Genomic DNA, 15,635 nt, shown 5'->3' with positions numbered 1-15,635 from the left:
GCGGGCATTAGGCGCCAGGTTGCGCAACGCTAGGCCGTGGCATCGGAAGATCCGGCGCTAGGTCGCAGGTTACATAAGACGGCTTCAGGCCGCAGGTGTCACGGGCGTTAAGCCGCAGGTGCGTTTGCATATTGCCCTGCCCTAGGGAGCAGGAGGTTACGTGTGTTATTTTCAGGTGCCGGTAGACCGGTAGGTGGCTGGTGAGTATAACCTGTGTTGTATTATGTTGTGGTGTTGTTTGTGCTCCTTCCCCTCCTTGGAGCATTTCGCCACCTGAGTTACACCCACCGTGTTGCACAAGTGTAACCAGTCTGAGGCCAGTAGTGCCTGTGATAATCATCCCCTCCCCCCCATAGTGGGATTCTCCTCCCCCGTTTCCCCTACAGGTGGCGTCGCATCAGAAGCCAGAGAAGCAAGAGGGAAGTACTGGGACCATCATCACCCTGTGCCTCTTACATCTTCCTCAGATGAGGATGGTGAATAATCAGCACCTAAGGCAGTGTGGGGGATACTGTGAATAGGATCCATATCAACTGAGCGGTGGGAGGTACATTTACAATTGGCAGGTACAGTATGGGACTAAAAAAACTTTACAATTTCTGATTGTTTTTTTTGGGGGGGGGGGTTGTCTTTTGCACTTTTTTGCATCACGGCACGCTAGATTATTCGACTATTTGTCACGGCACCCCTAGGTGCAATGTTTGCTACCGAGAATTTCAGAAAACGCTATTAAATTAAATAAGTTGTGCTTATATGTCATTCTTAGGTCCAGTTATGTGTTGAGGGACAGAATTCACTTCTGTTTATCTACATATTTTAAAACTGGAAGCCACAAGCACTGATTTTGCCTATTACATTGACCATAAATAATTTGAATTGGTTCTGGACCACCAAACCGAGGCACCCCCGCAAGTGCTCCGAGGCACCCCAGGGAGCCTAGGCGCACAGTTTGGGAACCACTGAGTTGAGGGGCTAAAGAGCTGGAATGTCAGTGTTTTCTCAAAACAGATAAACCTACAAAGATCTATTTACAAATGACGTGTCGGTAGTAAGCACGCCAGAACCGGTTTCAAGTGGGAGAAAAAAAGCTGTTCAAAATAAGACACTGGTATATTTTTCTTAATCTCAGAGATGTTTTTGTAATCTTACACAGAAACTTACGTGTGTCACACAGGAGGATTACATGTCACATACGTGTGTCACACAGGAGGATTACACATCACATACGTGTGTCACACAGAAGGATTACACATCACATTTGGCTGTGAGCATACTGATTGGTGGATGTCTGAAGCTACCAACCAATCATAACTCTTAAAGCCATTCACTGTATGGAAGCATATGGAGAGATGGCAAGGGACTGCAGGAGGTGTATAACATTATAATTATTTTAATTTATTCCCTGGATGGTTGGGTAGGGGCTTTACCGAGGTCCTACAGACAGCCTTGAGACACACCAGTCGTCAAAGTCACATTTGTTAAATAGTTAATAATCTCCCCAAAACTTTGTAACTCTTGCAAACTTTACACATTATGATACCCCAGCGATGGGGTGGAAGGAGACTGCGATTGAAACTAGACCTGATGTACAGGACAACACATGGAGGGGTCTTAGTCTACCAGCTATTCAAAGCTACTATCATTGCAAGTCCCCTCAGTAGAATATTGGAATGGTCGAAAGCTGACTCGCTGAAGCAATGGGTGCAGACTAAACAGCTTACATCGCAGTATCACAGCACAAGTTGCAACACACCGCCCTCTACTGGAGAACATTGTAGCTGCTTCACTAATTCATGAAAACAAAATCATAGTAAAGAAACAGGTGTAAAAGAGAATCACTCAGAGATCATTCTGCACATTGTTCTTTTCTGAATGTGTATCTCTTCCTATTTAATATTTGTGTATGGAAAGGTACAAACCCCAATTTGGGGATCCTGCAGGGGGGAAATTCAGGGAGCACCCCTAACCACAACACATACAAAATCCAAAAATGATCTCATAATGACAAAAATAAACACCTGACCTCATCTGTTCTGGGGGAGGGTTCTCATGTATGGAAGCAAGTACCTCCGTCTCCTAGGCAACACCCACTGCTGGGATTCTGTTTTGTCACTCTTGTGTTCAGCAGCTAAAGTCATAGATCAACCACTATATATATAGAAGGCTAAATCCTCCTCACCTCTTTGATGTGAGGATCCGGAGGGTAGGTCAACATTCTGTCTAGACTCTAGAACAACAATCAATTCGTCAAAACATATGGTCCAAATGCATATAGTCGACAGGGTCAAAAGGTCAATAATAAGCAATAGGTCAACAAGTTTTGGGGCATTATGTATATTCCTTTTTTTTTACTTTTTTGTACTATTCACGTGGACTTCTATTGGGAATGGTAAAGAATGGCCACTTTGTGATCCTCTGTTCTATGAAATAACCAAAACTGATTGGTTGCTTTGCAATGGCTGCCGGTCCAGGGCTTTCAAGTTTCAGTAGAACTGCATAGAAAGTCAAAGCTGCCGGTGCACAAATCAAACTCCCGAATTAATGAATATTGCAATAAAATTTTGCATTTTTAGCAAGGTTCTTCGCTTATTTATGGCCATAAGTAACGGCTTGCCCACCGCGTCTTTCAGTCCTGGAAGTCCCTGTACGGACACAAAACATATGTGAAGTAACAAATATAACACCCCAAGCTAAAGAAATAAAATAAAAAGGATACAATTTTACAAATTACATTTTTCATTTCTACATTTATTTTATTTGCCATGTTTTAAAGATCCATGTAAATTACAACATACAACAATATTAATAAAAGTTATATTTCATTATAAGCATTAAGATGTGCATCGGCAGGTATTCGGCAAGGCGGCGTCACAGGGACTCGGTCAGAATGACCCCCATTGTGTATAATGGATCTGGAAAGACTGGTTGTGGAACACTATCCGTGGCGATGTTCAGACAGAATCTCCGCTGATGGATCATCTCCTATGCTGCAGCAAAACAGATGACAGAATATTAGCCCAAACATGAATATACAATATCAATGGAAGAGACCGGAGCCGCAGGGGAAATTGTTCCTGGGTGATAAAGAATTTTGACTATGAAACTATTTATATGGATTGCGAGTCCCAACAGCACCAAATAGGCAGGGAAACAACAAGAAAAAACAAGAGACAGGTGTAAATGTCATGAGCACAGGGACTTGCGTAGGATTTCAGGATGTTTTTACAGAGGCTTAGGGTGCAGCCAGGGCACCCGGAGCAAGCTCATGTCACTGCGCCCCCCATATATATATATATATATATATATATATATATATATATATATATATATATATATACACACACACACACACACACACAAATATCAGCATGGAAATGTTAGCAAAGGATGGCTCTTGTTGTAAGAGCCGTCCTTTGCGGTGAGAGGACTTCCGTGGAACAATGACATTGATAGTAAGGATGTAGCAAGGAAATACAGTATATCACATGGGCAAAATCAAAATCCATCCTGCTCCTTACCCATCATTATAGCCTTTCATGTGTGATTCAAGAATATCGTTCTATTGTGTTCCCTATTTTTTTAATTGTTTTTTTTGTTTACTTTTATGGCAAAGAAGATTGATTTGATAAATAACACAATAGTGGAGAAGATGTATTGGTACAGCATACATAGCAAGTGTTTGAAAAGTGAATGCAGACTCTACACATGGAAATTGGTACAAACATTAGGATACATCCATACTTTCACATGTGGGCTTCATTGAAAGTTGGGCGCATACCGGTGGGTCTACAGCCAGGGAGCCCCGGGGGCACCATGGTGCTACTACTGCAGGGCCTTTGAGCTATGGGGACCGGGGATAGTGAGCTACAGGGAGTGGGGACCAGAGGGTGGAGGGAGCGAGGCGTGTACACGGCATCCCGTGGTGGCCTAGCCGGGATGTGCTGCACTGACAGGGGAAGGTTACTGCCGGCCGGGTAGCAGCACGCACACCAGCCAGCACCGCTCGGCAACAAGACGAGGAGAGCATCCACACAGCGCGATTCACAAAGTGCTCTTTAAGTCATATGTTACTTGCACCACTGCCGGTGCCTTACAAACTACCGGCGCCCGGAGCTTGAGCTCCACCGGCACCACCCTCGCTACGCCTCTGTGTTTTTAGAGGAATTGTCACTTGCCCGTGAAGAGGAAAAATAGATTTTACAGGGTCTGATTAAACGTTCCAGGTGCCATAGGCTGATATACATGTAGCTCCTCTTGTTATGCTGCTAAACACATGTGTATGGGCGCTCAGGGACTCACCAGTCATACTGCCCATGTGCATGTAATGACGGTTATACAACTGGCATGTAGTATCTAATGCTTGTGGCATGTGAAGGAGACTTTGGGTTTAGGCTGAACCACTGGCACTGTAGCACCATGTACATAAAGCGTTGTAGATACAGCTTCCGGATACTACCCAGTGTCACTAATTTTTGTAAAGTGGAACATAATGTGTTGGCGCTACATAAAAACAACTGTTAATAAATATTAACTTGGTGCACAGAGAGTCCATGCTATTAATCATTAAGGAATAAGACGATTACGGCTCAGAAGCAAATAGAACCAAAATATGCTGTGGACATACCTGTAAGAGATACTATTCATAAGGATCCTGCTTAGTTTCTGCGTACCAGGGTCTATTTACTAAGCATTGGAGAGAGATAAAATACCAATCACTCAGCTCCTAGCATTCATCAAACACAGCTTGGCAGTTAGGAGCAGATTGCCTGAAACTTTATCTCCATCAACTTATCTCTCTCAAAGGCTTAAAAAAAATAGGACGGTCCCACAAAAATCAGGTCATTTGGGAGGTATGGCCTCAGTCATCAAAGAGGTGCTGCAGCAGCTACACACAAGCGACAGAAGGTAGCAGTGACTACTCTCTTACAAACAGGTGCACTGACTAGTTGACAAGGCCCTGGTAAAATGGAGGGGGCCTGGTCACTGGTGGGGGCAGGGCTTCTGGGGGGGTGTGGCCACGACCTCATGAAAGTGAGAGAGAGGACAGGCTGCCGCTGCAGCTGTCTCTCTCCCCAGCTCAGCACACGGCACTGAGCAACTTGTGCTGAGCTGGGGAGAGAGGCTGTGCTCTAATCTCTCCACTACTCCCTGCTCTCTGCAATGGGGAAGCGGGACCAAGGACCCTCCAGCAGACCTGGACCCGGGTACAAAGTACACCCCCCCCCCCCCCCATGCCACTGTCTGCAACTGTTGCTGATGTGGAACTTACAGCTTTGGAGGATGGCAGAAATGAGTCTCTGTCACAGGTATATCAGGTGGCAGCAAGGAACGTCCGATATAATGGGGGTTATTCAAGTACGGATGGATTTGCTATCACTGCTGTTTCCCAGAACGACAGCAGACTGACCATCACTGGCAGTCTGCTGCCCTTCTGCTTCCAACATCGCAGGACATTCACAGAACAGGTCCTGTAAAAAGCATCGAACACTGCATGATATCGCAGGTGCAACCTCACCTAAATGATCCCCACTGTGCGGTTGGCCGCAAATACAGGCAAATGTACCGATATCTTTGCATGATGTATTGGAATTGGCTGCTCTGCTAGGTCCGAGTGATATAGTACTCCATATAAACTCATGATTCCATAAGCAGCACATGCAACTTACAGTAGCAGGAGAGGAGCACCACGGGGAACATTATAATACAGTGCTGGGTGTTGGTTTACATGTGTGCTAAATGAGTTATACAAGTAACATGTCACACTAATTACTAACGCAGGAGGACATATTTTTTGATATTTGCAGTACAAATACTTACATTTATCATTGTCGGCAGTTTGCTCTGGTTACATTTGTGATGTCACTTGTCTTCCTCGTCTTCATGGTGGTGGAGGTGGTGTATAAGGTTCCCAAGAAGCCCATGATGTCCATGGTGCTCACGTTGAGACCTATTATGATCATGATGTTCGTGGTGTCCATGTTGAGACCTATTGTGATCATGATGTTCGTGGTGTCCATGTTGAGACCTATTGTGATCATGATGTTTGTGGTGTCCATGGAGAATAGATCCAATGAGTCCATGATGTCTATGCGATTCGGCACTTTCAGAAGTATCGCGGTTAGAATTGCTACCGTGTTTCCCATTTTCTTTATGGTAGAGCTGATTGCTGGTAGAATAAGACCCAGAGGATGGTCCTACTGGGTCAGAATAACCCTGGCCAGGAGGAACATATGGGGGTAACTGACTATATGGTGGAGGGGCAGGTTGCTGCTGACCATATGATGGGATCTGCGATGGTGACTCAATGTATGGTGGGGGGGATTGGTGCTGACCAACTTGCGGTTGTGAGGATGAGAGCAGACCATACGGTGGGGGAGTAAGGGAGGGCCGCCCACTGGCCATTTCTGAAACCAAACAAGGTGAATGTAGTTATTTTTTGTGGTTTGTTGATTCATGCTTACAACATTGACTATAATAAAGGTAATAACTCCCCCAAGACATGGATCAGCCGCTGGACAATTACCCTCCCCTATATCTCCCCCTCCCCCTATATCTCCCCCTCCCCTCCCCCAAGATGAAGCTCACAGTGCACTCAGATGTTATTCCTAAAATCAGCGCCTCGAGTAAGAGAATGTACCATTCTTACCCCTAACAAGCTACCAAGTAATTTGTAAAACCTGATTAATATGATATCACTTCACTGTAGGTGTATCTCTACCTGCAGTAGCCAGGCCCATGGCTGCGGGAAGACTGTAGGACTGTACAAAGCAGGTCTTAATTAAAGTTTACTAACCTTGGTTTGAGTTCCACATGGTGATAAAGTCCTAGAAATCAATACAAGAAACATACATTAATTAAATACATTCTAATACATATACAAAAAATTTGATATTATTTATTATTACACAATGCAAGCTGCGTGAATAAGGCAGATTGTGGTTACATCCAGAGACCAAGGACACAATTTTTACTTGCCAGTCCCCCACAGCCCCAGAAGAGTAGCTGGCTCTACTGCATGTGGCCCGCTTCCTAACGAAGCAGAGAGGATATTATGATACTCACTGGCTTTCGCAGGGGCGAGGGAATGGAGTGAGGCTAAACACCAGGAATTGTGTAATTTAGCTACGCCCCCTCACCGCAGACCTGTGGTTTGTTGGCTTTTCTCGGTGTTGGAGGTGGGGTCTAATGACCAGACAGTTCAGCCCAAGTGGCCTGCAGTGGAGACTAAAAAAGTATGGTACAATTTAATATACTGTACATTTACAACAGCCAAAGATTGTGTTGGTTCTTAGATCTTTCTTGTCTATGCTACAATTATATTTTCTTGCATATCTTGTATAAGGAGGATAACTTACCACTGCTCCCTAATAAGCAGTGAAATGAACTGGGGTATCAGGGCCCTTATTCTGGTTCACTCGCAAACGCAAATTCCTTCTCAAATGTTATCCATTTGTAACCATGTGCACTGCAGGTGGGGCAGATTTAACTTGTGCCGATAGAATTAGATTTGGGTGAGTTATTTTGTTTCTGTGCAGGGTAAATACTGACTGCTTTATTTTTACACTGCAATATAGTTCTCACTTTGTAGTAAAACCCCACCCAAATCTAATTCTACTCGCCGAGGCGTTCGCACAGGGGTTCTGCACATGCCTAAATATGTGCATGCGCAGAACCCCCACCATCTGAACGGGGCCGAATTCGACCCCATCCGATCAAATTTGAATTACCCCCTATATTCCTTAACACATGTACACACACAGACATTCTAGGGTTAATTTTGTTGGGAGCCAATTAACCTTCCAGTATATTTTTTTGGATTGTGGGAGGAAACCGGAGTACCCGGAGGAAACCCACGCAAGCACGGGGAGAATATACAAACTCCACACAGTTAGGGTCATGGTGGGAATCGAACCCATGCCCTCAGTGCTGTGAGGCAGTAACGCTAACCATTACACTGTCCTTCTACACCCTATGGGCGTTGGCTGCTACAAACACCTCTGCAGTCACAGCAGGCCGGCTCCAGCTCTCCAGTCCTCGCTGGTGCTGGGAGTATTGCTGATAATATAGTACAGATACACTAATGTACATAGTATGTGCCTGGCACCGGCGGTGTACAGAAGTGACGCAGTGTGCCTTTAGTTCTCTGATGGCAAAATGCTTATCAGCATGATTACGCTTAATGGCAAATACTCGCAGAACAAATACACCCTGGGAGATATTCGTTTTATGAAAAATAGTTCCACCCTTAGCCATAGCAATCAGATATTATGTGTGCTACATGCTTTTTCAAACATTTACAGAGACAGCCATATTCATAAGCATAATGAGGACTCATTAACATTGTTCTTAGGTGTAAAACTTGTACTGAACCAGAATTAGATCAGTAATCGGCAGAACTTAAATACCTGTAGCAAAGTCAGTGGCGGTACCAGGGTCAGTGACATCTGGTGTAGCCAGGGGTTAAAGTGAGGGGGGAACGGGGTGGAACTGAGTTCCGCCACCTCTAATGGAAGGGGGAATTGAGTTCCACCTCCACCACAGCCCTGAACAGTAGATTCACATACCTCCCAACAGTCCCGATTTTATCGGGACAGTCCCGATTGTCAGGGGCTGTCCCGATGTCCCACCCGCGGGCGGCAGTGTCCCGCGGTGTGGGGGGGCTGTTGGGAGTCCCCCCTGTCGGCTGCTAAGCAGCAGGGAATAAACGCTGTGCGCATGCGCACAGCGTCTATTCCCGCAGCCAGGGGGCTGGGGGCATGGCTAGAGGCTCACAGAGCCTCTGGGTCATGCCCCCATAGCGGCAAAATGGGGGCGTGGCCTCACGGGGGAGCCGCGCGTATAGGCCACGCCCCCAAATTAGGCCACGCCCCCCGAAAATTTCGATGCGCCTCCGGCGCGCTGCAGCAGCGTCCCGACTGGTGAGCACCGAAAGTTGGGAGGTATGGATTCATCAGAAAAGCCTGTCCCAGAGGCTTCTTTTGGCACGTCCTATGTGACGTCATGCCACTGAAGTGAAGAAGGGCCACTAAGAGGAGCAGGCTCTATACATGCTGAAGACAGGGTGAGAGGGGGCTGGAGGGACTCAGAGGTGGAGAAGCTCCTGGAGGGACACAGGCATGGAGCTGCTGAGGGACATGGACATTGAGTTGCTGGAGTGACAGAGGCATGTGTATAAGCAGCACAACTGTGGACATTATGTTTATAAGGGGCACTACTGTGTGATTTAATATGAATCAAGGTCAATGCATGTGATGTAATGTGTATATGATTGTACTACTGTGTGTTGTCATTTTAATGAGAGTTACTATTGTGTGACCACAACCCTTCATTGAGGGACATTAAATCTCTTTATGGGAGGTAGGGCACAACTGCCACTGTTCTAATTTCTGCCTAATGGGGGTGGCAGTGTTGGGGAAAGGAGTTCTACCACATCATCTACTCACTATGTCACTTCCTAAATCATTAATGGATATATTAAATTAGGTGGGTCCCAATATGGAACCTTGCAGGACTCCACTTTGGACCTTACCCCAGCTGGAATGTATGCCATTTACCTCCACTCTCTGTCCCAGATTGTGCAACCAGTTTTTAATGCAATTACAAATTTTTCTCCTAACCCTAAATTACCTAGTCTCATTAATAAGCTTTTTATAAGGCACCGTGTCAAAAGCTTTAGCGAAATCAAGCAGTATTACATCAACAGATTTCAGTAAGTCCAGCCCCCCTACTGACTTCCTCATAGAAGCTAATTAAATTATTCTGACATGATCTATTTTTGAGGAACCCATGCTGAGCCTTACTTATCACCTTCTCCTGTTCTAAGAATTTTTGAATACTATCTCTTATTATTCCTTCAAATATTTTCCCCACAATGGATGTAAGGCTGACAGTTCTATAATTTTCAGGGTTAGTTTTGCTACCTTTGTATTGGTACTACGTTAGCTATGCGCCAGTCCCTCAGTACTGTCCCCGAGTTTATTGATTTCTCCAATATCAGATATAATGGTAGTGCTATGACAGAACGCAATTCTCTTAGTATCCTGGGGTGTATTTCATTCAGGCCAGGAGATTTGTTACTATTTAGGTTCTGTAATCTATTTTTGACTTTTTCCTCACTCAAATATACAGTTTGGGAGCAATCAAGAGCAGAGCATTTAATCTGTGGGAGATCTTCTGAAGATTCTTCCCTTATAAATACTGAAGCAAAAATCCATTGAATAATTCCGCTTTCTTATTTCCTTCTAACAACCCATGGGAGTGCGCATAATGATATGGTGCATACACACTAGACAATATGCAAGAAAATAACATTAAAGTTATCGTTATCATGCATATTGTTAAACAAAAAATATCTATGCAAAACAAAAATTGTCTATTGTGTAAGTACCTTTACCAGATGGGTACACATTAGACGATATTGTTCATGAATGTTATCACTAACGATTTCCCTTGAACTGGCGGGAACACCAGTGGTCAACGTGGATATTTTGAAGTGGGTAAAGGCTGTAGCAATGCGTGCACCAAAGTCATACCCGCTGTGGAAATGTTAATACTGGTGGGTTTTATACCCTTACTAATCTAATTAGATTGATAATGAAAACCCACCAGTATTAACACCAGATACACGTTGAAAAAGCTCCCTAGAGGAGTAAAACGCTTTGGTGGACTACTCGTAGGTGACTGATTCTTTCCATTACTGCCACACCATCTCCTGCATTTGAGTGACTGAACCAGCCTCTGTGCTGCTTCCTGGGATCCCATCTCTCCCATAGGACCCCATTTTCTCAGGCACCATTTTTTATTAATTTTAGTATATCTTTATGAATTGGGTGCATTCATTTTTGTTTTTATATATGTTTACATTCATATTTATTTGTATTTGATTTCAATAAATAGTATAAAATTGTTACTAGCATCATGTATAAATTGTTCATTTATATATAGCGGAGTCATCCATTTTTCCTTTTTGTACCTTTGCTGGGGAGTGACACCCCCATATATAGCTTGACAAACTAGCTCTACACTCTGTCCCTCTACCCAATAACTAGTTATCAGCCAAAATTCATGTTATGCCACACGGAATAAGACAAATTTCACACGGAATGAGTCAAAATTCACATTATGCCACGCGGATTGAGCCAAAATTCAATAACAGAGAGAGGAATGCAGGGCAGAGAGGGTGGGGATGCAGGGACAGAGGCTGCAGGGACATAAATGGTGGGATGCAGGAACAGAGATGGCAGAGATGCAGGGACAGAGGTGGTGGGGATTCAGAGACAGAGAAGGAGAGGACTCAGGGACAGAGATGGCGGGGACACAGGAGCAGAGGCAGTGGAGACAGATGGCAGGGACACAGGTACAGGGAAGGTATAGACACAGGAACAGATTTGTTGGGGATGCAGGGACAGAGATGTCAGGGACACAGGGTCAGCGACAGCTGGGACACAGAGACAGAGAGGGTGTGGAAGCAGGGACAAAGACTGTGGGACAGAGATGGCAGGGATGCATGGACAGATGGTGGGGATGCAGGAACAGAGACAGTGGGGACAGAGAGGGTGGGGGCGCAGGGACAGAAATGGTGGGGACACAGGGACAGAGATGGCAGGGATGCAGGGACACAGACAACGGGGATGCAGGGACACAGATGGCTGGGACACAGAGGCAGAGAAGGTGGAGACGCAGGGACAGAGATGGTGGGTATGCAGGGACAGATGGCGGGGATGCAGGAAAAGAGATGGTGGGGATGCAGGGCGGGGACAGATGGCGGGAGGTGGTAAATTTGTTTGTCTTTTCGTTCTGGCATCAAGCAAAAACTACAGGGTGATTTTGGTTTGACAATTGACTGGGGCCTGAATATTTTGTACAATTATGACAGAGGCATGCCAGAGAACCCAAGTCATGTTCTGTCCTAGAAAGCACCAAACGTAAATGTAGACTTAAGCAGAGCCGGCGGAGCACATGCTCCCGGTGCCGGAAGATAGCATGGCGCCCGTAGCTGTGCCGGTGCCGGTACCGCCAGCTCGCCCGCCCGCCTGCCAGCTTTACTGCTCTCCCGCTCCCCTGCTCTGTACTGGAGAGAGACGTGCTGCTATGTAAAATTCACGTCTCCCACTGGACCGCTAGCCAATGGGCGCTTGCGGTCCAGCAGCCAATCAACTGGTGGCTGCTGGACCACGAGCGCCTATTGGCTAGCGGTCCAGTGGGAGATATGAATTTTACATCTCTCTCCCGGACACAGCAGGGAGCTGTGAGTGGGCGGGTGGTGCACACGGACGCACACTAGCAGGGGGGGAGGGGTGCACACATGCTGCATCTGTCAGCACAAGCAGGGGGGGTTGCACACGGATGCACACTGGCAGGGGGAGGGGGGAGGTGAGCGGCTAACTGGCAGCTGGCTAATTATGGCGCACTCCCTCCCTGCTGCACACCACTGCACCCACCCTGCTGCACCCTACTGCACCCACCCTGCTGCACTCTACTGCAAGCACCCTCCCACCCTGCTGCACCCTACTGCACCCACCCACCCTGCTGCACACTACTGCTGCAAACTACTGCAATCCACCGTCCCACCCTGCTGCAGCCTACTGCAACCACCCTCCCACCCTGCTGCACACTGCTGCACCCACCCTTCCACCCTGCTGCACCCTACTGCACCCACCCACCCTGCTGCACACTACTGCACCCACCCTCCCTCCTTGCTGCACACTACTGCTCCCACCCTCCCTCCCTGCTGCACACTACTGCTCCCACCCTCCCTCCCTGCTGCACACTACTGGCGGTGCATTGAATTGAAAATAGCGGCGGGGAGCCAGGAGCGGGCCGCTGCACAGTTCTGTCCCCCTTGGCAATAAGCAAATTCAGTCCCCTTGGCATCGAGCATGAAGCCCCTTGGCATTGAGCATGAAGCCCCTTGGCATCGAGCATGAAGCCCCTTGGCATCGAGCATGAAGCCCCTGGCATTGAGCATGTAGGTAAGTGGCACTTATGTGTCAAATGTGTAATGGGCATTATGGTGTGTTATATAGTATGTCATGGGCATTGCAGAGTGTATTATATTAGGTCATGGGCATTGCGGAGTGTTATATAGGATGTCATGGGCATTGCGGAGTGTTATATAGTATGTCATGGGCATTGTGGAGTGTTATATAGTATGGAATGGACATGTGTGGGCTTATGTGTAATTGGAGTTACAAAGTTCACTAAAATGTGCAATGGGCATTACGGTGTGTGTTATAATGTTGGTCCGTGCCCACTTTTCACTGCGCAGGAGCCTCACCTACTACAAATTGGGGGGGGTCGCGAAACATGCCCTTGCTCCAGGCGCCGTGGCACCTAGCTACACCACTGGACTTAAGAAGAAAGTAAAGGAAATTTTGCTATACAACTGTGGTAAATAAAGAACAGCTGCATCAAATTTTACCTTTTTTTTTTTTAAATTAAACTACAACCCACATAAACTGTAATGATTGAGAGAAATGGAATCAGAAAAAAAAACCCAGTAGATTAGTATAATGCCGCTTTCACACCGCAAAACCGGCAACAGGTCAAAGCAAATTACAGTATGCCCCTTTCAGACCGCACTTATTACCCTTTCATATCGCATGGGAATGAGTGGTGAATATGGAATGAGCGGGACCCACTCCGTGCGGTGAATATTTAATGAGCGTGTTCCCGCCCCCTTCATATGGATGGTGGATACCCACTCATTAAATATTCACTGCACAGAAGCGGGTCCGGCTCATTAAATATGCAGGGGGCAGGGTCCCGCTCATTAAATATTCACTTCACTGGTTCCCAGTCATTAGATATGCACAGAGCAGGACCAGCTTGTGCTCACTGCTGGCTGGGTCCTAAATACCGTTTCAGACCCGTTCAGACTGCAAAAAAAAAATGGGTTTAAAATGGGTAGGACCCTGCTTTTTTACCGTTTCCAGATTTTTTGGAAACGGTAAATTCACTCTGGACCTTTCAGACCGCACATATTACCGTTTTGAAACAGTAAAAAACCTGCAAAATACCGGTGTAATATGTGCGGTCTGAAAAGGGCATAAATGTAATATTTGTTCTGACAGTATAGCAAATGTGTCTTATCCCAGTAACTAAAATGTGGAGATTTAAAACCACAGGGTATACAGTATATTCGGGATATGGTCACTAGGTCTACAAGCATTGGGTCGACAGTCACCAGAGCGTCACCATTAGGTCGACATGCATTAAGGTTGACATGCAGGAAGGTCGACATGGGTTTGGTCACAGGGTCATCAATTCGACACAAACATTAGGTCGACATGGGGAAGGTAAATAGTCAAAATTTTTACATGGGGTTTTTAAAAAATTTTTTAGCCGACATGTGCCGACAGGCTGTATTTCATGCCCTACCATCCACTAGGACATAGTGGGAGAATAAAATAGTGTGCTGAGCGTAGCGAGATGGTGCTACATTTCAGTGTCCATATCGACTGTGTCGAAATTCGGGACAAAAAAATTGTGATAAAATCCACGTCGACATTTACGACCTTTCCCATGTCGTCCTTATCGTTCTAGATGGTTTATGACACAGAAATTATTAACCCCGGCAAATTACCCATTATCTATCTTTTTTATTTTGTTCACCTCGGGATATGGTCGCTAGGTCGACACAATGAAGGTAGACATAAATTAGGGACAGGGCTTGGGTCGCCACATGAAATAGGTCAACATGTCTAAGGTCGATGGGTCGGAAGGTCGACACAAGCATAAGGTCAACAATGGAAAGGTCGACATGAAAAACTCATGTTGCTTGTGTCGGCATTCTGACTCTGTCGACCTTAACCATGTCGACCTGTTTCATGTGTCGACCTAAGCCCTGTCTGCCTTTAGTGGTCGTCCTAATGAATGCCGACCTTCATACAGTCGACCCTACTACCCATACCTGTTCCCCTCGATAGCCTAAGACAACTGAGTATATAGGACACCGGATAGTTATAGACATGGACGACGGATATTGAGTACCTACCTCCTCTGGGTGCAGCTAGGATCCCTGTGGCTGTAGTAAGCTGTGTGCAGCCTCCAGCCGGACTTATAAGAGAAGAAGGCAGCAGGGAGGGAACAAGTACATTAGGGTAATAATGGGAGGGTTGCAGGTCTCCTGTATTGTATACTTCATGCTGGTAGCTGCCTAGCTACCAGGGCTGTGCTACGTCCAGATGGACACAAAGCATTAGATTTACAAAGAAAGCAAACATTACATTATTATCAAAGTATTGGCGATAGGAGTCTATGCAAAGCGGCCACGCGCTCACTTGGTGAATCAACTGGAGCAGTCCGAAGCCGGTATGTCTTCTATGGATTCGGTATGAAATCCCGACAGGGTCATAATACTGACAAGGTCAAAATCCTGACAAGGTCAAAATACCGACAAGGACAAAATACCGACATTTAAAATCCCGACATGGTCAAAATACCGACATATGGAATGTGCAGGTGAAACTGTCAACATGACTTTGGGTCGACAGGTCGCGAGGTCGACGTGGGTTTTTTCACTGTTTTTTTATCCGAATGTCGACACAGTCGACATGGACACAGTTGGAGGTGAACCGCAGCCCCTCGCATCGCTCGCTTCGCTTGCAATGCTTCGGGCACTATTTTGTTCTCCC

At 46.1% G+C, this 15,635-nt stretch overlaps 1 long non-coding RNA gene across 1 annotated transcript; it reads right to left on the bottom strand.

Moving 5' to 3' along the window:
- Positions 1 to 2,770: 2,770 nt before the first annotated feature.
- Positions 2,771 to 7,079, bottom strand: LOC146019653 (uncharacterized). Its single transcript, XR_014450638.1, has 4 exons — positions 7,063 to 7,079; positions 6,794 to 6,824; positions 5,818 to 6,404; positions 2,771 to 2,987 (listed from the first exon to the last, which is right to left on the bottom strand). It is a non-coding gene; the product is annotated as an uncharacterized LOC146019653 (long non-coding RNA).
- Positions 7,080 to 15,635: the final 8,556 nt, after the last annotated feature.

The sequence above is a fragment of the Crinia signifera genome, chromosome 7, assembly GCF_055691185.1.
Source record: "Crinia signifera chromosome 7, ASM5569118v1, whole genome shotgun sequence".
NCBI lineage: Eukaryota > Metazoa > Chordata > Amphibia > Anura > Myobatrachidae > Crinia > Crinia signifera.
Note: the sequence above shows the minus strand (reverse complement) of the source record. Positions and strands in the feature narration are given on the sequence as shown.